Raw genomic sequence first — 24,860 nt, forward strand, 5'->3', positions numbered from 1 at the left:
CCCTTCCAACCCAAACTATTCTACGATTGTAAGATGTACGCTTGGTGGAGGAGGATCAGGTCAAGGTATACTTAAGCAGACTGGACATATACAAGTCCATGGGCCCTGATGTGATGCATCCACTCGTGCTGAGGATGCTGGTTGATGTCACTGCGAAGCTACTCCTGTTAATCTTTGAACAGTCATAGTGACTGGATGAGGCACTTGAGAACTGCAGGAAGGCAAATACCACTTCTGTCTTCAAAAAGGGTAAAAAGGAGGACCCAGGGAACCACAGTCCAGTCAGCTTCACCTTGAACCCTGCAAAGGTGTGGAACAACTGATCCTGGAAACCATTTTCAAGCACATGAATGACAAGAAGATGATGAGAAGTAGTCAACATGACTTCACCAAAGGAAAGTCATTCTTGATCAACCTGATAAACTTCTATGATGATGGGACTGGCCTGACAGATAAGGGAAGAGCAGCAGATATTGGCAAGCCGGACTTCATTAAGCCCTTTGGCATTGTCTGCTTTTACATCCTCATAGGCAAGCTGTTGATGTATGAGTTGGATGAGCAGGGAGTTGGACTGAAAACTGGCTGAGCAGCTGGATCCATAGGGTTGTAATCAGTGGTATGACATCTATTTCAAGGTCAGCAGCTAGCAGTGTACCACAGTGGTCAATACTGGGTCCAAACCTGCTCAGCATCTTCCTTAATGATGTGGATGATGGGGCAGTGTACCCTCGGCAAGTTTGCTGATGACACCAAACTGAGAGGTGTTGATACATCAGATGGCCATGCTGGCATCCAGAGGGACCTTGACAGGCTGGAGAAATGGGCTGATGGGAACTTCATGAAGTTCGATAAGGAGAAATGCAAAGTCCTGCAGATGGGGAAGAGCAACCCCATGCAGCAAGATATGCTGGTCATCTGGAAAACAGCTTTGCAGAAAAGAATTTGGGGTACCCGGTGGACACAAAGTTGAATAAGAGCAAGCAATGTGCCTTTGTGGAAAAGAAGGCTAAAGGTAGCCTGGGCTGCGTTAGACAAAGTATTTCCAGCAGGTGGAGGGAGGTGATCCTTCCCCTCTACTCAGCACTGGTAAGACGACATCTGGAGTGATCTGTCCAGTTCTGGGCTCTGCAGTATAAGAGAGACATGCACATACTGGAGAGAGTCCAATGAAGGGCCACAAAGATAACTAAGGGGAGAAAGCATGTGTTCTATGAGGAAAGGCAGAGAGATCTGGGACTGTTCAGCCTAGAGGAGAGAAGGTTCAAGGGGAACTTCTCAATATATACAAATACTTTTTTTTTTTTTTGGGGGGGGGGGGGGGGCGGGAAACAGGTGCGGCCAGGGTCTTTTCAGTGATGCCCAGTGACAGGACCAGAGCAATGGGCACAAACTGAAACACAGGAGGTTCTCTCTGAACATCAGGAAACACTTTTTCATGGTAAGGGTGACTGAGGACTGTAACAGGTTGTCCAGGGAGGCTGTGGAGTCTCCCTTGATGGAAATACTCAAAAGTTGTCTGGATGTGTTCCTGGGCAGCCTGCTTTAGGTGGCCCTCGCCAAGCAGGGGGGCTGGCCCAGAAAACTTTCAGACATCCCTTCCACCCTCAGCCATTCTATGTTTTACTAAGATTTATTGAATGTGCTGTGCTTCATGTTACCTTGAACTCTTTTAAGGCAGGAATAAAAGTCAACGTATTCAGGCATTTGAGGTAGGTTATTCCAAAGAAATAGCGCGTTGAAAATCACCGTGTTTGTAACTAACCTTCCCCTTTTTTTTTTTGTATGTATACTAGAGATTTACCAACAGTGCTGATCAATGAGTGATGCTGGTATTAAAAATTATCTAGCACCAACATTAATTGCTATATAGAATATCTTGGTTAATGCACAGTATCAGCCCCTTTGGAGGAAGCAATAGGTTTATAAAGTGTTATTAAACCCAAAGTTTAGCTTGTGGTGAAAACAATGAAATCTTAGAGACTTCATAGTTAGAGTTTTGATTTAACAATCCATATGTGTCCTTTTGATCTACAGCACATGGGACTGTGGCCTCTCCAAGGGAAAGACAAAAAGTAATAGGGAGATTTGGGTATTCTGTACTAATTCCTGTAAAAAAAATGTCATGTTCTCCGATAGAGGTCAGAGTACAGTGATTTAATAACCACTCTTTTTTTAAGCTCTACATATTTACAACTCAAGGTTTTCCAGCTTCCTGTAATGTGCTATGTTGATATTTGTATACACAAAAACTGTCACATAAAAGAGGTCTAGTTTGAAAATTCTTAATGAAGGGTTGAGCTTTGATTTATTTTATGCAGTGGTAAGTTGTAAATAATGCTAATGAATTTTGGGATTGAAAGGAGATTGATTCAAGCCGTTTTCTTTATATCAATATTAATTGCAATGTATTTAATATGTACAGGTATATAGCCATCACAAATTTGAATATTGAGCAATTGGTAGAGGTTCCAAAGATTGACACTCGACTTAATCTTTGGAACATAAATCAAAACTGAGTATTTCATAGCAGCAGAAATCTAGCAAAAGAAAAAAAAAAAAGATTTCACATAAAATTATCTCTTTTATATTTACCCCTGTTCCTCACAGCTGATGAAAGCATTCAGAAATAGAGGAATCCAATTATACTATTTGCCAAGATTAAGAAGTTACCTCTCCAAACATGCTAAGTCAGCACAAGGAATGTCACACCTCACACTATATATTTGGAATGTGTTAGAGAAACATTTACAGCTACTTCCAGAGGTGACAGAATTATAATCTGGGGGGAAAAAAAAAGAATTCCAGTGCTACCATTGCTTCCACATTGTTTAAGATATTTTATACATATTCAGAGAAGTAATTTTTTTAGTCCTGGCCAAGAACAGTAGGCCATGTAAGATTATGTGATGGATCACTATCAATATGTGTTACACTACATATTAATACAGGTGACAGCTATCTACAATGGGAAAAAATAGTGAAACTCAAATGTCCTTTTTGCTTGTAGACATCCAGATTTCAAGGTAATAACACAAATATCTGAGGTGTAAAATAAGTCATAGTGTCTCAGTAATAATGTATATTCAAAGCAAGATACAAGCTTTCATCTTTGAAGACCTTGATACAGAATTCACAGTAACCTCTATCATGTACTGCAGAGTACTTTTGCAGGTAAATCTTCTGCCGCTTCTCTTGGAGCTAAGATTTCAAGTGAGCTTCATCAAGAGATATTTTATCTTATTATCTAGCTTATTTTTTTCATGCACTACTATAAATTCTTTAGGATATATTATTATGTATTTTTACAATACCAACAATGAGGCTAGCACATAATACATTAAATATGATCCCTATCCAGGAGAACCTTATTTCTAAATACTAAGTAGATATAGAAGAGAACAAATGATGACAGGGAAGGATTAGGATAAAAGAAGAGCATTTAAATGAAACTAAAATGCAGCAAAACTACCAGTAAAACATTTTATTGTTAAGTTTTCCGTTTAAGTTTTAATAAGGTTTAAATTAATATATTTACATAAATTATTTGTACAAAGCATAATTTGGCCACCTTGCATGGGATTCATCTCACTTATCTTTAAACATAATAACTGAGGTATCTGACTGAGCTACTTATTGTAGGGACCTCCAACACAGTCACTTCCTGAAAGTGATTAATCAGACCTATCATGGATATCTAATTAAGCATGAAAAGAATCATCCTTTGGGGATGCCTACTTCTTTCTCCAAGGGGAGTCTTGGCTATTTAGCTCACATAGAAACATTTATCTTTGAGGTACTTAGGGAAGGGATAATAAATTCCAGAAGACTGCATTCTGCATATATGATATGTGAACAGGAACTTGTAAGCCAAATTTTTTCCCAACAGTAGCTTTCAACAGCTCCTGATCATTTCCTTACTTTCTGTCCCTTCATAACTATTTCAGATCTCTGTGTCCTTATTTTGACTAAGTTTTCATGACAATCCCAAAATATTTCATCACTTGGTATTTATTTTAAGAAAGCATTTGCAGAGGTGTATTCTGTTTAGGTGTTACTCACCTAGCATGTAAAAGTAATCCTACCAGCTTCTCAGTTGATTGTATGTGTGGTTTTCCTCATCTTTATTTCAACTCCTGTGGCATTTCAGTAGCCAAAAGTCAGAAATACACCTACTGTGCTTGCAGCGGTTTCAACAGTGCTCATACAGATTATGACATGCTTTTTCTGTGTGTGCAGCCTAAGCTTGGGCGGTCTTTTTGTGCCTTCCTATTACATTGCAAGCTCAATATCTAATTTACTGTCTACTATCCATCATCCCTAGATCTTTTTTAGCATTACAGCTTTCCAAGGCTCTCCCTCCCTTTGAATTGCATTTGAGAACATTTTCTCCAAGATGTATTGTCTTGCATCTTCTATTCTGAATCACATTTAATTTCTCAGATGTTTCTAACTTCCCTGCATGTTTCATCTGTATTATCTTGTTTCTTTTACTTTTGCAATCTCTAATGTGTGACCATATACATTTGAAATCAGAAGGTAAATTTAAGCAGAAACATAAAAATGTTTTTGACTACATCTTGCTGTTGTCATGACTATAATGCACCATATTGCAAGCTCATGGTACAATGATATCCATGTCCATTGACTAAGCTGCTGGGTTTTTGTTTTACATAAGTTCAGGTGTATAACATCTATTTTCTTTGTGGAAGATCTAGTATGATTGATTTAGTTATGTGATTTAGATGCCAGAACACCCATATTCTAGGACCTGAGCTCTGATGAATGTGAGTGTGGCCTAAATTACTTCTTCTAAAATAAGTGTCAATGTGAAAAGACTACCTGAAGGTCTCCAAAGCATTACAGGTCAAATTCTGAAAAGAATTTGATGGGGTTTTTTTGTCGTCAATCTCCTTGAAATCTTCAATCAATGGCATAACTCTAACCCTACAAAGAACTTTGACAAGAATTGCAATTTTGGTTTTGTGGAAAAAAAATCATGAGGTAACATCTCTTTATTGGAACTGTGGTACAAAATTATTTGAAAGATTATCTAATGTTAGGAGACTGCTTGTATATTGTCTTCTAATAGTGATGAACTTTATGACAAAGGAACAAAACCTTTTCCTTAGTATTACTTTTGAATAAAAATTTGTATTTCTAATATATCATTATCTAAGCTCTCTGCAGGGGGACATTGCCCTTCTTCTTTCAAACTAATCGCAGTCTCCATCTTCCAAATCCCTACCAGTTCTGCAGTTGTCTCACTTAATTTTTGTTTATTATTCCTCTGACTACTTTATGGTGACAACGTACATACTCTTACAGCATGACAATGAACATACACATAAAACATTTTGGATATTTTTTCTATTAGACTCCACATGACACTAACAAATGATTCATCTAAGTGATCTAAGTGTTTTGTTTTGTTTTCTGCTAAGGAAAACCTTATTTTCCATACCTGCTCTTTTTTTCCAAATGATTTAAGGATGTGTTAACAACAATTCCTTAGCAGTAATCACAGTAACTTCTCTCAAGTGAGAAAGTTAAATTTTTCTTTCTCTATTACACTATCCTATCCTTCTTTTTCTTTTACCATTACCACCTGCTATTTCATGACACCCTAAATTCTAACAACCATTAGTGAAAGACCTTTCTGAGTGCCTTTTAGAAATCATGGTGAACTCTCTCAACTTCATCTTCATCAACAACATGCTAACTCCAACAAAATCACTGATTCTTTTTATGAAGCATTTATAAAAGCTATATATATAAAAAAAAAAGTATTGCCTTTATTGTTACATTTATGTGCATTCTAATTTTGTCCTTTAATATGATTTCTACAAATTTAGGCAAATTTTACACTCATCTGTGCTTCTCTGGATGCCCACCAGAACCACTTCTAAAACCTGGTGTCCTGTTTGACCCCTTCCTTTGTTGTGCATAAAGACAGTTCTGAATGAGAGGCTGCAGGCAGCAGAGTCGAGTTTGGCTATTTTGTATCTGAATTCCTTTAGAACTTTTAAATGATTACAATCTAGTTCTACTGATGGTTATGGTGCTTTTGGAGGGTTTCTTTTCTGCAACATCTAATAAAAAGGAAGGAGAATCAACACATGCTTTACTTGCAGCAGTTCTCGTAGTTGTAAATTTACACATTATAAATAGGCAACAAAACTATTTAAAATGCTTATCAAAGTCAATCACTCACTTGACTGAGGAGTAGTACATTGGGAGGTAACATACTGAAGTATACTGAAATATATGCTATAGTTTATAATAAAGCAACACATCAGCAGAGAAAGGAGTGGGAAAAGTCAGTTTGCATAACTGAACTTAAGGGGCATTAATTTCAGCAGGACTTTTTAATCTTAGATTTTTTTATTCTGCCATTGATGGTAATACATATATGATATGTATCTACTTAAACTGCAAATTTTGGGGAGTTATTTTGCCTTTGTATTACCTTTGAGAAAGGTTAGTTATTACTGTTGTATATGATTGACAAAATTAGTCTCATGTAACTACTACAAACAAAACAGCTGAGATGGGTTTATGATGAGTTATATCAATGCACATATTGGCTTTCCAGCAGCTTTACAAAAAAATATAAATTACTAAGAATAAGAAAGAAAACAAATGCCCCTCACAAGTACAGAGTTTACTTGTTTGCCAGGGTAAAAGTGTAATAATGCTTCATATCTAGTTCTATGTGTTAGTTGATCCTCAGGTCACATAATAGTTAAGGACTCAGGTAAATGTTAGGATTTGAGCAGGTCTGAAGTTTAACAAATTCCTGCTGAGACTGGGAAAATGAAGAATGTGTCTTGAATGCAAGGGAAATACAAATCTGCCATATATTCTGGAGAGTACAGCATTTGACTTCTCTAGTTTAAAAAGTGACAGCATTGCATGAGGATAAATGTGATTACTTTGATAACCAAACCCCCAAACATTTAATGTTTGCCATGGCAAGTATATGGAGCCATGCAGAGTTCCCCTTTTTTGTGTTTCAAAAATACTGTGCACAGATAATCACTAAAGGAAAGATAAAAATCTACATCTCAAAGATGCCTGAAAATAGCTGTGTGTATTCTATATGTTAATAATGAAAAACTGAGAAGAAATGTACTATCACTGCTGAAAAGATGTGAAAAAGCACAAATGTAACCTCTGAAATCAAACAGGAAGACAGAAAAAGAGTTCTCTTTACCTTAATAATTTCTGGCGGCATAGCATAGAGCTAGGATTTGCACCAGCATTCAGAGTATTTAAAATTTTGGGTGTTTCAAATCTCCTCATGTTGATGAGAGCAAAAAATGTTGCTGAACACCCAGAACTTTAAACAAGCAAGATGTTCTTCATTCCATTTAATTCCTTTCAGCTGATCTGGGCTCTGTCCAGTTCAAGTGACAATGATAGATCTCCTACCCTATAGTCACTTCTTAAAAAAGGATTAGCTAAAGTCATTGCATCCATGAGAATCTTCTTTTAAGACAAGCAAACATCAGAGTTTAAATGTATGTTTGTTTCATTTTGTTTTAATTTCCCCACTTGTCCTTATATTCTTAGTATTTTACTTTCTCTGAGAAAGTCAGGCTCTTGATATTTGAGTACATAAGTTATAAGCTCTCAATTCCTCTGCTGTATTTAATGTCAAAGGAAGAAAGGTTCTCATTACATTTTATAAGCCGTTTCAGCTGTTTGAAAAAACTTGTATTTTCTCTTGATTCTGTGTTGTCTGGCTTAGCATTGGGATCTGCCACTGCCACTTCAACCTTAGTGGAAGATAACTCCTTCTGCCCTTGCAGATGGCCTGACAGATGTTTGGATTTAGTTACTCTGACCAGCAATGGCAGTACCCCAACAAGTTAAATTTGGTGTGGACTTAATGTAGAAAACTCAGAATGAGTAATGAATTTCACCAGCACTCTGGCATTAAAATACTGAACATTCATCCCTTAATAACAGTATAAATATCAAACAGAAGGAGTGACAATGTGTAATCCTATGGGACATGCACTGAGAAATCTCCCTTGCAGGTTTTGCATGTATTCAGGGAAAGGATTACCCTTATCATGGTTAAGAGAGCACTGATCCAGCACACATCTGTATCAGCAAGTGGGTGGCAACAGCTACTGCTAAACTACTCAAATTCCATATATGCATGGATGAAGAAACCAGTTAGCATTCATAATGCCAAGTGACAGAAGCTTCCTCTGCAAGATGTTTTATATGCTTATGTGGTCAAAGTACATTGAAAGAGCCACCCACAGTGTGTATTTCATCAATTAAGCAGAAATTGTTTGTAGGTTTAAACAAAAATTCTGAAAACGCAAAAGAAGAGAGAAGAAAAAAATAGAAGCAAAGAAACAAAGTCGAATAACCTTGTGTGTTGGAAAGATAAAACAGTGGCATTGAAATCAGAGAATCAATTCTGCTATTTTAAAGCACATTGATTCAGCCAGGGAAGTTATGGCAAAGATCCAAGCAGACAAGAAAAGTGACCGAGCCACTGTTGTTCTCTTCTGGCTGGAGCCTAGAGGGAAAAAATTTTTGCTTGGGGAATTCTGAGGTTTTGGCAATACAGCAACATCAATAAAGACTGAGTGGTCTGAAGTAAGAAATTAAGAAATTAACTTTGCAGTTAATTCAGAGCATTTTTATCGGTTATCAGCCTATAATTAGCTGGTGCAGTAGTGATGTTTTAGAACTCTGCAACACTAACTCTTAAACCATGAACTGATCCTTTTTCAACCCTTTTTCCTTACAAATTGGCCATTGGAGAGGATTTCCATGATATATTAAATTTAAGCCATTTGTTTTTACTGATTGCTTAAGAATTTACAGCATGATCTGCCAGCTTATTCCCTTCAGATCAAGTCATGTAGTTTTCAATGGTTTGTATACTATTTGAATATACAAGAAAGTTAGTGCATGTGTTAACAGCTGTTCGAGGTGTATGCATTTTCAAAGCTGGTGCAAATATTTACACACATATGGATGTATGCATGCAGCTCTATTTCTTCACTTGACAGCAGTCATTACTATAGTGTACAGTTTTTGTTGTGCAGATCTTATGGAAAAAGACAAACAGGCAGTTTACAGTAAAAAGTGAACAGCAGGAAATGAAACTGCTCTCTTATATTTTCTTTTTAAAAGTACACGCTTTTCCAAATAAAACCAAGATCTCTGCTATTTCGATAGCTTAGAAAATGCATGTAAAACCGAAGGTTAGAAAGGTGCAAGCTATCAGAAAACTCTTAATGCAAAACTCAGAGGCAACTGAAGCAGTGTTTATGAATACATATATATTAGTAAAACCATTTTAAAGCAAGCCCATAGTAACTGGGTTATTATTAATAGTATCAATCATATTTATGTTAAACTTTCTACTAATGTCTATTTCAATAACTGGTTTTTTTTTCATATTGATACTGTTCAAAGAGGAACGTGATTATCTGTTCATCTTCCTTTCGATGTAGCACTGCCATAGTGAGTCATGCATAGAGTTTAATAAGCCTTGCATATTTTGGTCAGTTCAATGGACTATTGATTTTAGATAGCCATTGTAGATACTCGGCTCAAATTTAAAGTAGGCTCATTTGCAAAACTGAAAATCATGACATTCATTAAAACTGAATGCTAAGCAAAAGAAAATTTGGCCTAAATGAACTACATCATAAGCCAAGACATGGTCTTTAGATTATGCTGTTGAATTACTCTGCTCAGAGAAGATTTCTTTAGAAATGATAGCCATAGTTTCATTTCTTTAAAACAAAGTATCTCAATTAAAAAGCAGAATATTTTCAATGGTCAGAAATATGATCATATAAGCTCAGTTTCTTTGGCCTTTGACAACATCCATGACAGCTGCTGTGATATGATTAGATGTGATTATCATTTGCTGTATATACTCATACATCCTAGTGCAGACCAATGTACAGTATTGCTGTTATGACAGTGTTTCAGTACTAGCTGGGGTTGTCAATATAGGGCCCATAGGTGCAAATAGAGAAAAAAAACAGGATTCTTAATCATAAATGCAAGAGCTATGTTGGTCTACTTAACACAGAGAACAGACTAGAAACTATATTCTAGCATAGACCTTTCTGTTAACTGCACCAAGGAGAAGAGTCCTGAAGAAGTCTGCTCCAAGAGTGAGAATTAAAAACAAAATGAGACCTATTTTCAACTTATGCTTTAAAATGCTACTTCATCAGGCAAAAGTTTTTACATTAGTGCTTTTTTTCACAAAAGATTCGCTATTTATAGAAAAAATGCATTAGTCATTTTGTAAGATGATTTGACAGTAAATTGACAAATGCATGCATCTAAATTGCTATTTTCAAAGTGAGGTTGTAGTGAAAGCTTTCCTGAGTGCTCATTCTAAATTACTTTTATTGGCTTAAATGGAAAAGAAATATCTTTGCTTTTGTCTACTGTTTTAATTTTTTGTTACTTTTAATTTTTCTTTGACAATTTGTAGACATTGACAGTATCCAATACCTTGTTAGAAGAGAAAGTGAGTCATATTTTGTTGCCTTTTAATTGTTTAATGTTTTACTGAATTTAAAAAAATCAGTGCAAATTCCATCATGTGATTATTTTTTTTAAAAAAAAAAGCTTCCTGGTATGAAAGTTTTTCCCAGCTGTGCTACATTTAAGTATTATATGAAAGAACAAAAGTTTTCTTTTCAGTTCCATTACTCTTTTTTCATGGAAATACTTGTACTCAAGACTGGTTCTAACAACTTTCCCTACAAAAGGAGTCAACACTCTTTTCCAGTGTACTTTATCTGAGATACTGATTTCTTACCTGACTCCAAAAATTCCAAGTACTTTTCAAACTCAAAGTCTCTTCATGGATTCTCTCAATTAACATACTTATGGGCTATGCAGCTGAAGGCAGGACATGCCAGTCCTGAATTTCATTTGTGGGTAAATAACTCTTTTGGTTTTTTCCTTAAATGGCATGACTTATTTGTTCTCAAATACACTCAAAACCATTCTCACAATGGCCTAGATACAGTAGATTGACATTTAGAAATAAAAAAGTATTTGGATCACAGGTTTGGTGTGTGTTTGTTTGTTTGTTTGTTTTTTAAGTTCAGCCTCAGAAGTATTTTTCTCTTTCGTTACCATCATTACTTGGAAGAAAACACTTTCATTGTTGCTTTTTGTTTCTACAACATAAGTGTTTATTTGGTCTTCTAGTCCCATATTTTTTCATTTGCTGGTATTTTTATCTTTTAAAGATTGAGAAAGACAGTGCCCTTAAGACAATTAATAGTCTTTGATCCTTTAACATTTATTGCTCAACTGCATCTTTTCCAGGCAGAGATGTTTAGGTTTCTTGTCTTAAGTGCAAGGAGAGGAAGCCCTCTCAACAGGACTGGTTTCATACAAAGCTTATCTTTGCAAGATATATTGACAGTAAGAAGGACAGGAAGAATTGCTTCTTGCTCCAGATAACTGGTAACTTGTCCATCTGAACTAATTTTGTTACAAGGTTCCCTTCACACCTGAGAAACAAGTTCTTGTTTTCAACTGTGAATAAATGTCATAATGTATGTTCCCAGTCCTTATGTCATAGAAAAAATTATAGAATGTGCATACAGAATATGAAATTTTACAAACTGACTTACTATAAAGGCTTTCATTTTTGCTGTAAAAAGGTGAAAAATAAAGGCATCTGGAAACATAACATCACCTACTGAATATAGTCAGTGATGATCTTTATTTCAGTACAAGCAGAACTAGGTCTTTAATATTCAGTACCAAAATGTTTACATAATGACCACCTTTATGAAACTGTTCGCCTCATGTCAGAGATCTGCAGTTACTTTTTTATGACTTGTTCTTGAATCTTTTATAGCCAGATCATAATTTCATAAACCCATGCATAATATAATATTCTATTTCTAAATCAGTTTCAAGAAACTCCGTTCACCATTATTTCCTGCTTTCTAAGATGCACAGAAATGGCATGTTGAGTATATTCTAACTGAGAAAAACTTTTGAAGGAATATTATTTTTTGTGTAGTCTATCAGTCCCTAGAGTGCTGTTAAGATATTTCGTCCACGATAAATAATCTCTATTACATTTTCTAGCCTGCCTAAATTTCAAAGTACAAAATCCCCATGCTTCCTTGATTGCCTTCAGAAAATCAAGAACTCTTAGTCAAAATGGCTGTATACTTCAAATAAGAAAATAAGTGTCTGATATTTGCTCTCTGAAGCAGGCACATTAACATGGATAGGCTAATAGTCATCCCAGTGATGGACCTTTGCTTCACCAAGCATTCTTTCACACGTGTAAGTGAGTCTTTTGCTTTTGTTAAGTGTTTATACCTCTTCTCTAATTTTGAAAACAACCCCAGCTGTGTTCATGAAATGGTGGGGACACAGAGGGAGTTGCCCATGCATATTACTGCTGAATTGCTTTATGCTGAAATATCAGTAATTGTAGTTATCAGGAGGCTGCTGTGGAACAGCACTATTCCTTGGGAGCTGTAGATTGCAGAAAGAGCGAAGCTGATGAAAAAGCAAATTTATTCTTGTGAAAAGGCATAGAACACTTCTTAAAACTGTGTTTTAAGAGAAAAGATTTTTTAGTCAAGCAAAAACCTCATTAAGAAACAAACTAGGATTTTTATGGAGGCTTAGAGAAAGGTGCTTCTATTTTGCAGCTTTTCTCATCTTTGCTTCAAGTTTCACCTGAAGAAAAAAAAATAAGTAAAGGATTTAAAATTATTCCATCAATTATACAATATTATATAATACATGACATTTTACCTTCTCAGAATTGCAGAGTTTGGATTCTGCAGAAAAGGTGGGTGATAAAAACATAGTTAACATTTTAAAACCATTTGAGAGTAGTGAAGAATATATTTCTTCTCTCTTTGGGTGTCACTAAGCAACACCTTCAGAATAAAGGGAATAGTTGTTACCTGAATTGCTAACAATCAAGCAGACTTGTTCAGGATATTTTATGATTATTTTCAGACATTACCACACTCACATTCTCTTGCTTAAATAGGTTTGCAACTCTATCTAGGTATTTACATACCTGCATTTTACATATGCTATTGTGACTAATAGAATACTTAAAAAAATTAAAAAAGGAAAGAGTTTTTTCTTACTTGCTGCTTCTGAAAATATCATCTTGTAAACGAACCAGTGGAGAAATCCCTTCTCTTTCTGTGTGTCCCTTCTGTCAGATTTTCAGTTATCTTTCATGCCCAGTTTTGAAAGAAAATCTGCCAGTAAGCAAGATGCAGTTCCATGGACATTTTCCAAAACTGTACTTCCTTTAATGAACACAGCAAATGAGGGAAACTTATGAGACGTTTTAAACTGGCAGAGCCTTGAATATTTAAAGGACTATATCCAAAATGAGACAAAATGCCTTCCTATGAATTGTATGCAAACCAGTTCTGCCTTCCCCAGCTGCACTGCTCTTCTAACAGCTATGGTGTCATTAGAAAGCTCATTAGATAGTCTTTGCTCTGATAGTCCTGATTCAGGTGAGAAGTGAGGACAAAGGAGAATGATGTTCTGTTTTTCCAAACTATATTTCCCTGATAACTAGCCACCCAACATGACTTTTACAAGACCTAAGGGAAACTAATTATCTACTTTCTCCTAACACACATACTCTCCCAACCTATAATACTTACTATACATTTGTGCCTCATCATGAATCTAAAGTGTTATCTTTTACCTGGCTTAGTAATCATTAACTGAATTCATAGAGGCATAAAAAAGGATTTAAATGGTTGCCATACAGCCACTTAATTCAGATTCTAAAAGCCACAACACAGTTACCATTTAGCCTTAGCTTGAGTTTGAGTTGGTTGGTTGAGTTTCCCTGATGAAATTTCACTGGAAGTCCATCCTACACTTCTGTGCATGGCCAGGGGCATACCTGTTTGGCAATGTTGATCAGTTCAGCACCTGCAGTTTGCTTTTAATGTACAGCTGTCTTACTTGCAAGACCCCATCCTATAGTCACAGTAATGACAAGCTTATCAGATTAATCTCTGCACAAAATGTGGTTGGCAGGTGTTGCACCCTTTATCCACAGCTCAGCAGCTCACTCACTCCATGTTAGTTCTCTGTGTAACTGGAGGGCAGGATGGAGTTTGGTATTTTACATAGGGTAACTCAATATGCACTTCTCTAGAACAAATGAGTCATAGGTTTCAGTAAAGAATGATGTGCTTGATTCTGATCCCTGATTCAATGAATATTGGGAATATAAACCAGTAAAATGTCACTATTGTATAAAGAGGTGAACAAGTAATGTCTGAGTTTAAGGATCATATACAAGATAATTTATATATATATACATATATATATTTCTTCATAGAAGGTCACCTGCCAGCTAAGTGAAGAGAAAGGTACAGAAAATGGTACAAAATCTGATAACTTGTTATAGCTTTACATTGAGACCATCTTGGAAAACAAATAACTAGAATGAAATTCAGGGCTCAACACATTCAGATACTGTGTTTAAAGCACTCATTACAATTAAAAGAGCAGCTGAAAAATTTAAAACTATGGAGTAATTTGCTTATGCTTAACTGATTCTGAAATGTCACTGAATTAATAGCTTCACATTTTTTCTTCTGTGTTGAAGCAATTTGTCATTTTATTGCCATGTGATTTTTTTTTTCCCCCCTCATTTGCTCAAGTCTTTAAGAAATAAATGTTTTATTAGGGAGAAAGTAGAAAAGCAAAATGTCCCATTGCAGACTTCCCACGTAACCTTGGATTACTATTGGATTTGTATCTCAATTTCCTACTCATATAATGGGATAAAGAGGAGGAATGGACTTAATTTTTTCCTGAAGATGTAAGGTGAGAATCTGTTAAAATGTGTGATGATATTTTAATAAGGGGAAAAAAATCATACATTATTATGGCAACCCTGAAAAGGATAGCATGCAGATGTAATAGAGTAATAAAACACTGTTTTATTCTAGCCACAAGAAGACTCAGGCCCAGATGTTGGAAATTATTAACCAACACAGCATTATTACAATTAAGTCTCATTAAACACAATTAAAAAAACCAACAAAAACCCCCAAAACAACACAAACACCAAACCCAAATCCAAACCCTCACAAACATAAGTACTGCTGGATTATTTCAGTCACTTGGCATTAAAAAGTTACTGACCAAATGCTTTTTCTAATTTAACTTAAAAATAGAAAAGGAGGAAGAGAAAGGAAGGAAAAAGAAAAAAAAAAAAAAAAAGGAAAATTTCAGACATCCACAAGTCACTCAGAGTTATTTAGTCATTCTGAAAAATGATCTTATTGCAGAATTTGTTATCTATTATCTATTACACAGAAATATACAGTATGGTGAATGCTGAAACTTCCAATATATCCAATATAAAAAATCATGCTGAGATACTTGATCTTTACAGATCTGAAAGTAAAGAGAAACTACACTAAAATGTCTTCAGCTTTTCGTTGAAATATTATTTGAGCAGTATGCCTGTTTAGATTATGAATAGCAGTTATTTAAAGTGAATATTTTCTAACAAACCAGATTTACATTCATATGAGAGTTATTTATTTTAAGTAGGGAGATCTCCACATATGTAGGGCTTTGTTTCCACTGTCTTTCATACTGAACCTGGGTGCTGCCAGATCAACCACAAATACATAGTTCGTCTTCACCTGATATCAGAACATAATGATCTTTTTGTTCAATCAGCACTGCATACTATCCCTTGCAGATATGAGGTCTATGCACTGTTATGTTTACTGTGGCAAGGCAAAAAAATGACACTGGAACCAGCCTGGCCTAAACACAAGCTGTCCAAAATGAATCAATTATTGTTATTATTATTTTTAAACACAGATGTAAAACTTCTTAGGGAGTAAATTAGTAGTTTCTGTTATGTAGTCAAATCATTTCAGTCTGCTGTGTCTGTTATACCACAATTTTGAAACATGACCTCCATACGATCCAGTGAGGCAACTTCAGTAAATAATCATCTCTGATAAATATCTTTGTGCAACAAGGCACCATTTTAGGTTATTTGCAAAATTTACACATTTAAAGGGTACTGAGGGCATTTACAGGGCCTTGAGGGTCCTCAAATGGGATCCCCACCCACACCATGCCCATGGGCCCAGAAGCACAGTTCACATCAGGTACAAAGCTACATCTCGCCTTCCTTTAGCAAGCAGCCAGCCCAAACTACTCCCTGACACAAATACATTTTTTTTTACTCCAACAATTGTTGTTAAAGAATAATTCAGTCTGCCTAAAAACTTTTTTCAGGTTTTAGGTGACAGAGTTTTGTAAGGGAGGCAGGATTTCTTACAACACTGCTTTTTTGCATATCTTGTGAAGATCATCAGGGTATTGGATCTGGTACAGAGGCAATGACACTATGATTTTTCTCATTTTACAAATTACCAAGTTAAATTTTGCTCCATCTTGCTCTGTATCAGCAAGGTTTTTTGGTTTGCTCATTTTTGTTTCTCAGTACAAAATCATTCCTTCATTTCTACTGCCATGGGCAGAGAAGAGCAAATTTTAACAGTTTGAACAGAAAAATGACTAAATGAGTCTCTGAACCAGAATACTTTCTAGTGACCCAAAGAGTTTAAAACATTCTCTTAGAAGATAATGCACTTCTAATCTAACCAGGGGAAAAAATAACTTTTGAGAGGACATAGAACATGGAAAAATATAAAGACATACAAATATACAAACACACGCATTTTGTCTTATAACACCAGTGCATTTAAAGAAATTAGGTACTTTTTAAACCATCAAAATGTCAATTGTCTTGTTCGTAAAGATGATCTTTATTATAGATATTGATAGCTAGTGCAAACGTCTCACACGCTTCCAGCTCATAGCTCTTATTTAAGGGCATGGAAAAGTATACAGGTAAATTAAATAGGCTTAATAATTTGCATCATGCTAGTACACTTTCAGAAATATGCAGTATTCATTAAATGTTAATGAATTTCATTCTCCTGAGGTAAAGTTTAGATCCATGTAATTTTTATGAGTTTGTGTACATTCTTATGCTCTCATAAATACCCAATTGTACCATATTAAAAAAAACCACAACAAACCAAAACAAAAAAACCCAAACAAACCCAACAACAAAAAAACCCACCCAAACCAAGAGTATAATTGCTTCCATCATCCCATTTCTTTCCTGCTGTAATATATTGTGTCTAATCCTGATCTCACTACCTAAAAGATTTGATCATAATTCTGTAACACACCTTTAGCTCCACTTACCTAAGTGGAGTTAGAAGGAAGTTGACGAATTCATGTCTTCCCATGTTTTTATTTCGGTATTGAACAATATAAAATTGTACTTGAATTCACAATGTTATTGCTCTAATAATATTTGGACATAGACATGCTGAGCTTCTTTACAATTCATTGTCGAAATTAAATATCGAAGAGCAAAAGTCTGAAGAAAAAGCTGAGATCACAGCTTTGGAACTGGGAGTTATCACAGATTTAGCTTAGTTCGGTGCACCTTGATTTAACCAAGCAAGGCCCTGGTTAAATAAGATATTCTGCTAAAGATGTTGCTTTCTTTAATATCCTTAGAGGGACTCTAGAAGACTAGCTATGACCAGTTTCATAAATATTAACTTAAACTTGAGTCTTCTCTCTGGTTTCTTCCAAATTTAAGATGAGTATTTGGGGAGAAGAATCAAAGCTGAATGCTAGTGCCATTGCTTCGTATCGTTATGTCTGATACAGAACATTTGATAAAGAACGTAAAACCAGAGACCTGGAAATGAGCTCATAAATATTTGAATACAATCCTTTGTTATTGAAAGCAAACAAATTATACATTCTGTTCTAGAGATTTTCTGGTTCAATTTGATTCCCAATGGCTTTGAATGACAGAGATCACAGACACAATGCAAAGTGAAAGGATAGAATCTAAAACATGAAATGTGGCAAATCATTTCTTACAAGTATTAGGTAAACCAAAGTATAAATTTAAGAATGCACTAAAATGAATTGCACAGAAGCATCAGGCATTGAAGTGAGGTTTGATTTTTCATTGATAAATCAAAGGTTATGTACTACTTTCCTTTTTTCTACGTTCAGCTTGTACTAAATTATCTCCATGCTGAAGATGATAACAGAAACATTCAATACAGTTTTAACTATTCTAAAATTGTTTCAAAATTACCTATATTTAGGTAACTTGATACAATTTAATCCAGAAGACATATGAAATGCATACGCACAATTTTTTTTTTCTTTGACTCAGCTCTAGACTGTAGATCAATAAAACTGAAAAGCAGCTCTGTTAACTTGAAAATTCAATTGCTAAATTTGTGTTATTTTACTTTGTCAAAAGTGTAAGACAGGTAAGAGTTGTATTTACAATATTTTAGCAGAAATATATATATATTTGGTCACATGGGAAAAGCGTTACAGAATATGCAGAAAGAGTGTATGGATAGTACTAGAGAGAATGTAATTGTGGTAAGTAATGGATGTAGAAGATTAAAAGGAAAAGAGAATGAAAAGAAAAGGTGTAGCTGTAGAAGTGAAAAACTCACTTTCATATCTAGAACTGACTACAGAATGATATGAAACTGGTTTAGTCAACCACAGGATAAAATATTAGGCTAAGGTTAGTTCTAATCTGCTTAAAAGATGGCAACAAATTAATTAAACCAACTTACTTGTAGTAATGCAGCTTTATTTTTGAGATAACAAAAGAAGTGCTTTTCCCTGGAGTGGTGGTGTTCTGGCATTCTTCTGGATTACGGTTCATGCTGAGATTCTTATTTGCAAGTATAAAAAGGCTATCACTTCTTCACAATGTCTGAAGCTAGGATGAATTTAAGTTCTGATGCTGGCCACCTATTTAACATTAACAAATATATTTTGCCTTTTCCATCTGATATCAGTATCTGCTGTATTTTCTGATTCATATTTTCAGTCAAGTTCTTTAAAAGTAATTTGGGTAATCTGACCACTGGTATTTTTAAACTCTGCACCCCCACTCCCACCACCACACACACCCACACCCACCCCGCCCAGCAACTCATTCATTGACCCTTTTGGTTCTCAGCCAGTTATGGGGAGTAATGGTTTCCTTCCCACACACATAGAAAGAGAGAAAAAAATGTAGGATTGCAAAGACGAAATGGGAATGACACCTCTTATGCAGTTTTGTTTACTGACACAAGAAGACCAGCAGAAGTGCCACTGGTGAAATTATGTTTGCGTTCCTTTTTAATTATCTGTAAAAAATCGATAGACTTTCATAACAGTGGTAGTTCTGTTTTTTTCTATGCATACAAAATGATCTTATATGAAGGCACTTTTGTATGAAAACTAGCATGATCAGGATGAACAATTTATATAATAGTCCTCTGTTTTTTGTTTTTCAGCACTTGCTGAATGGAACTGAGGAGATTGGACTGAAAAATTTGGCAGTCTTTTACTTGGTAATTTCTCTAGTGGTGTTAGACAAAAATGAAGGAAACTCCCAGAATAGTAACATGGCTACTGTACTTCTATGTGCACTTTGTGAATTTGTAATGTTCTGAAGGAACAACCTGCCTAACTAAATTCTCAGTGATATTTTAATGAATGAAATTAGGCATAAGTGAAATCACAGAATGGTCAGGGTTGGAAGGGACCTCTGGAGGTCATTTAGTCCAATGCACATGCTTCACCTAGAGCAGGTTGCACAGAGCCACATCCAGCTGGGTTTAGAAAGTTTCCAGAGAAGGAGACTCCACAACCTCTCTGGGCAGCCTGTTCCAGGGCTCTGTCACCCTCAAAGTAAAGAAGTTCTTCCTCATATTCACATGGAACTTCTTGTGTTGCAGTTTGTGCCTGTTGCCCCTTGTCCTGTCACTTAGCACTACTGAAAAGAGCCTGGCCCCATCCTCTTAAGATATTTGTATATGCTGATAAGATCCCATCTCAGTCTTCTCTCCTGCCAGGCTAAACAGGCCCAGCTCTCTCAGCCTTTCCTCATAAAGGAGATGCTCCAGTCCCCTAACCTTCTTCATAGCCATCCACTGGATGCTTTCCAGTAGTTCTCTGTCTCTCTTGAACTGGGGACCACAGAACTGGACACAGCACTCAGATACTTAAAGATACTTTACCTATTACACTGTCTATCTCAACCCATGAGTTTTCTCACTTTTACTATTTTGATCATCTCCCCCACCCCTTTGTGGGGGGAGTGAGCGAGCGGCTGCATGGTGCTTGGTTGTAACTAGGGTTCAACCACAACACTTCTAAAGCCCTAACCCACAGTATTCATCCAAATAGGTCCTTGAAGAGGTGAAAGTTAGCTCTGCTGAAGTCCAGGGTTGCTATCCTACTTAATGCCCTGCTTCCTACATGCAGGAACCTGAACTCCGCCATTCCATGGTCACTGCAGCCAAGGCTGTCCCCAGCCTTCAAAACCCCAACCAGTCCTTCTTCGTAGAGTACAAGGTCCAGGAGCATACCTTGCCTTGCTAGGTCCTCCACCACCTGTATTAAAAAGTTGTAATCAGTGCACTGCAGGAACCTCCAGGACTGTGTGAGCCTAGCTGTGCTGTCATTCTAGCAGATATCAGCATGGTTGAAGGCCCCCATAAGATCCAGGGCTTATGATTGTGAGGTTATCTCCAGTTGTCTGGAGATGGCCTCATCAATTTCCTCTTCCTGATCAGGTGACTCATAGTAAACACCCACAGCAGTGTCCCTGATGTTGGCCTGCCCCTTAATCTTTATCCATAAGCTCAATTCCTTCTGCACCCACCCCAAGGGAGAGCTTGATACATTCCAGTTGCTCCCTCACATAAAGAGCCACTCTAACACCCCGCCTTGTTGGCCTGTCTTTCCTAAAAAGTACATAGCCATCCATGACAGCGTTCCAGTCATGTGAGCTATCCCACCATGTCTCTGTAACTGCAATGAGACCATGGCCCTGAGGCTGCACACAAACCTCTGATTCTTCCTGTTTATTCTCCACCCTGCAGGTGTTGGTGTACAGGCATTTCAGAGAGGCAATTGAGCCTGCAGGTTTCCTGGGAGAGGTGCAAGAGGATCCACCATAACCACACACACCCTTGAGGTGGTTGGTCTTCTGGTATTCATCTTGGGAGGCACATAAAGAAAATGTGTCAGTGCTCTGGTTGGCCAGGCTATTTGTCAGTTGGAAGCAATGGTGTGAGCACTGCCACTTTGGACCCCTCCCTGCCCTGTGCCCTTCACTTTAAAGCCTGTCTCACCAAGCTGGCCAGACTGCTGCAACAGATTCCCTTGCCTCTTCTAGATAGATAGATCCTATCACTTCCTAAGAGGCTACAGCCAAATAATTCCCCATTGTCATAGAAACCAAAGCCCTCATGACAGCACTAGCCACAAACCCAAAATTTTATTTGCATTATATTTTTATTACTGGCTGCACTCTTTTCTGTTACTGATAAAACAGAGAAAAAAATATTGGGTACCGGATTTTTTTACTTGTGCTCCCAGGTATTTATAGTCTTCCTTGATTCTGCCCAGGTTCTGGCCTGTGGTGTCATTTGTGCCCACATGAAAGAGTAGTAGTGGAGAGTAGTCTGTGCTCTTGACAAGTTGTGGCACCCTCTTGGCAACATGTCACACCTCAGCGCCCAGGAGGCAGCACCCCTCATGTGACTCCCTGTCAGGCCAGCAGATGGGCACCTCAGTGCTCCTTAACAGAGAGTTGCCCACTACAAGCACTCGGCGTTTCCAGTTGTGATATCCATGGTGTGCTGCCAGTGCAGTTTCTCCATGCAGAGCTTGCTCGTGGGTGCCTATAGCTGCTAAAGCTTCGTATCAGTTTCTGGCTGTGATGCTGAAAAGTGGCGACTGAAGCAGAGTCTTGTTTCTGTGGGTCCCTAGGCTCCAATGCACCTCAGTCTCTGTGGTGTCTGCTACAGAGCATGGTTCTGAAAGCACAGATTTACCTTCATCTTGGCCCTTCTAATACTGCACAGCCTTTTAATTGTTTCCTGCAATCATGAACCTACACACACCTTAGGCAGATACTGACCTTTTCTCCAGGAGAAGGGTCGGGGCACCCGTTGCAATCTACTTTCTGTACTGAAGTCTCCTTCCTCACCAGTTCTGTCTGGGTGGAAGTGTCAGATATCTCAGGGGCTTTCTCTGTATAAACACTGGTTTTAATTCTGAGGTGAGTGCCCACCATTCTGGTGCTCCCTAGGGTTGTTTAAATCTGCTGTGGTTGCTTCTGGCAATGCCCTAGCCACATCAGCCTTGCTCGTGAGAGCTGCCGGCTCCTGGCAGGGCTGTACAGTATCATCCCATCTTCCACTTCTCACCATAAGCACACCTCTGCATAAAAAGAGACCTGACATATTTTCTGAATAATTCCAGACAGACTTGTTTTGCAAAGTGAGATTCCTTCTGCAAAGCAATTCCTTGTTTCTTGTTTTCTTGTTATTCCTTATTCCTTGTTCATTTCAATCCTGAGAATTGACCTAAAACAGTATATAAGGTTTACATTTCGCTGGTATCTACTGGAGGTCATACCATTCAGCTTCAATCTGCGGACTGTGAATAATCCTTTTAGTACAACCATTTTCTTGATTTTCACCATTACACATATTAGAAACACAAGTACTATGAAATACAGTAGAAGCTTTAGCCAAGGTTTAATATAGTGACTGGAAAACGCATAAGCAAAAAATAGTTAAGCATGCTAAAGGGAACTATACTGTTACCTCATTCTATTCTATGTTCATTGGTCACAGTAGAATTTTAGAAGAAAATATGGGTCTCAGAATCAGAGTCCAGACACTTCTCCACCCCAATACCTTTATCTCCCTTATTCTTGCCATAGCACCTCCATGAATGAAAAAACCCCATACCTGTAATGTCAGTTTTCCTACAGCCATTTCAATTTCATTTTTATGTTCCTCTTCTGGTGCCCTTCAAATATATTAACAGACTTTGGTGCATTAACCATTATCAATGTGAAAATCTAGCATGGAATCTCATGCTATAGAGAAGATACAAACATATTGCAATAGAAAATATCCTCCTATTGTTTGTATCCAAGGTTGGATTTGAAATGAAATTTCTTCATTAACATTTGAACTAAAGTGGTAATTCAGATAACTGTGAAGATATTTGACAGAACATCTTCCTTTTCTCCTCAGAAAGAGAAAGTTCAAGTGCCTTTTGGAGAATAAAGAAAACCTTTAATAACTGAATATTATTCAGACCACTTTAAAAATAAAATATTTATATATTTTTTTTTCTTTTTTTCCCAGTCTATTTGCAAAACTGAGATTCTCAAAGGATAAAAAGTAACAGTGAGGCAAGGATGAGTTAACAGCCAACTAAGCACATTTCAAGCCAAAAAGAATGTATGTAGATTGCAGAAAAAACATGAATGGTTAACAATTTAGTATTACCTGAGGCATCTTTTAACACATTGTCAAGAGCTCATAAGAGAACACAAGTAAAGGTGTTTTTATCTGTATACAGTAGAATATGCACATATATGTTCAAGCACAGATTTATAGCAAAGAAGTTCTCAGGACCAGACTGTATGAAACTTATCTTCTTGAGTTTTTTTCTCTTTACTTTTCTCACTCAAAAGAGTAAAGATAATAATAAGATAGATACTAGATAAAATAAGGATGATAATAACATAATAAATTATATTCCAGAATATTGATTTGTAGGTTTGTAGACCTTCACCAATATACTTCGAGAATCTTAAATTAAATCTGTGCTGATAAATATATATATATAAAAAAACCAAACCACTTAATATATGTACATTTATATGTTTAAGTTTTCTTTAAAAATGTCCTTAATTTTATGATTTTGGGAAAACACATCCATTTTTTTCTTAAACCATAAACCGGAGCATTTATTTAGTCTTTTGAGAAGACCATATTTTTCAAAAGTAAGCCCTTCAAATCATTGTCTTCACTGTTTTACATATTAATGTACCATTTTGATATGTGTTAACTTCTAAGACTTTATCCTTGTTGGAGTCCAATACCCTTTTGTCAAGTTCTTTTAGATATTGCCTGCAATATAGGTTTAACGTTTAATACCGGATTCACTTATCTGAAGGCAACTTGGGCAATATACTGAAATCACAACACAGGGCAATGTAGCAATTGTCATACACAGCTGGATCACAATGCAGATGTGATTCCCATTACTGATCTCTGTAGGCTCACTCTCACAATGTTGGGTATCCCCAATCATCAGGAAAGAATACATGTGTTGAAGCTAGCTCAAGCCTATTGCTCTCTTAGAATACCATTCTGATGTTCAGATTTTATATTCTGTGTTGTGCTGAGTCACATATACACTCCCCTCATGCTGGTATAGCCAGCTCAGGGAGATATTAATATTTTTTTTATTAATTCAGGTAAAATTGTTTACACAACTGGCAGATCCACTCAACTGGCATAGCCAAATAATCTACTCAAGTGGACACAGCTGATAATCTAAAATGAAGGCCACCTTCTGATCCCTGTTGTATTAAGATAAATTCAACTTTTTTTGCAACAATCAGTCATTTGCTACATTCCTTCCTCAGCTTCATGAATACATCACTTTTGTCCATCTCCTTTGAGCCTTCCTCCATTGTAGACATTTGCTGATCAGACACTGTACAAAACCTCCTAGTGGATAATCCATAGCTAGTGATGTTTTCCCCCCCTGCAATTTGCAATACTGAAATGGTCACACCACCTCCCTGAAGAGATTATGATGTGCTTCAGCACTCCCTAACATGGAAGTACAATACCAATGCTTTGACATACAGACCAGTTTTGTGCTTCGTGCAATCCACGGAGTGATGTGTA

The sequence above is a fragment of the Falco biarmicus genome, chromosome 2, assembly GCF_023638135.1.
Source record: "Falco biarmicus isolate bFalBia1 chromosome 2, bFalBia1.pri, whole genome shotgun sequence".
Taxonomy (NCBI): Eukaryota; Metazoa; Chordata; class Aves; order Falconiformes; family Falconidae; genus Falco; species Falco biarmicus.